The sequence below is a fragment of the Conger conger genome, chromosome 17 (genome assembly GCF_963514075.1).
Source record: "Conger conger chromosome 17, fConCon1.1, whole genome shotgun sequence".
Taxonomy (NCBI): Eukaryota; Metazoa; Chordata; class Actinopteri; order Anguilliformes; family Congridae; genus Conger; species Conger conger.
This window is the reverse complement of record NC_083776.1, coordinates 2,298,662-2,299,949: the sequence shown is the minus strand read 5'-3', so window position 1 is coordinate 2,299,949 and position 1,288 is coordinate 2,298,662.

Here is a 1,288-nt window from a genome sequence, read left to right as displayed (position 1 = left end):
TGTGTGTGTGGTGATGGTGTGTGTGTGCGTGATGGTGTGTGTGTGTGTGTGCGCGTGTGGGTGTGTGGGTGTGTGTGTGTGTGTGTGTGTGTGTGTGTGTGTGCGTGATGGTGTGTGTGTGTGTGTGTGGTGATGGTGTGTGTGTGTGTGTGTGTGTGTGTGCGTGATGGTGTGTGTGTGTGTGTGTGCGTGTGTGTGTGTGTGCGTGTGTGCGTGTGGGTGTGTGTGTGTGTGTGTGTGTGTGTGTGTGTGCGTGCGCGGTGCGTACTTGCTCTGTCGCTCCATGCTGGCCACACGCAGGTGCTCCCAGCGGGAGTTGAGCAGGTTCATCTGCTCCCGGACCTCGCTCTCCTCCTCCTCCGTCAGACGGCCCTCCGACAGCAGAGCGTTCCCCATCTGCAGCACCCTTCCCACACTGCCCTGCTGCGACGTCAGCTCCACCATGTAGCCCTGGACACAACACAGAACCGGGAGTCAGCCTCTCTCACCATCACTCACACACACACACACACACACCCTCTAAATACCTCTGCATCCCACTTTCGGATGAGATGTTAAGCCAAGGTCCTGACTCACTGTGGTCATTAAAGATCCCGTAACACTCTTCACAAAGAGTCGGGGGTTCCCTGGTGTCCTGGCTAAATTCCCAACCCTGGCTCTTTCAACCTGCCACCTAATCATCCCCTGATTCAACTGCCAAAAAAGTGTTATCTCTCTCTCTCCACCTCAGCTGGTATGAGAGGAGATTTTTGGTGCAAAATGGCTGCCGTGCATCACCCAGGTTGGGTGCCTTACTCTGGTGGTGGTTGAGGCGAGTTTCCCCTCCCTCATCGCTGTATAACGCTTTTGAGTGTCTAAAAAAAGCACTCTATAAATGCAATGATCCATCTATTTATCCATCTTTATGACCAAGGGCAAGAACAGAGAGAGGTAGAGTCGAATGACCGATCACTAGATGGAGAGGCGGGACACAGAAGATTCCAGAAGGATCTTTGCCTTGAAGACAGCAGCAGCACTTGAAGACTTACAGCAGCAGCAGCCGCTGTAAACATCCCGATGCAAAGGAGCGCGTTTCATTCAACCCCCCTCCCTCAATACTAATCCTCAAGGCCTCCTCATCACAGCCCACAATTACCCACAATCCCTCTGTCTGTGTCTGGCAATTATACACAAACATAGATAGGGTACTGATTAATGAAATCTGAAGTAGCATCAGACTATGCCTGGCATTGGATTTAGTGCACATTTCAGTTGGATTTGTTATTCGAAAACGTTCAAAAGAATTTGT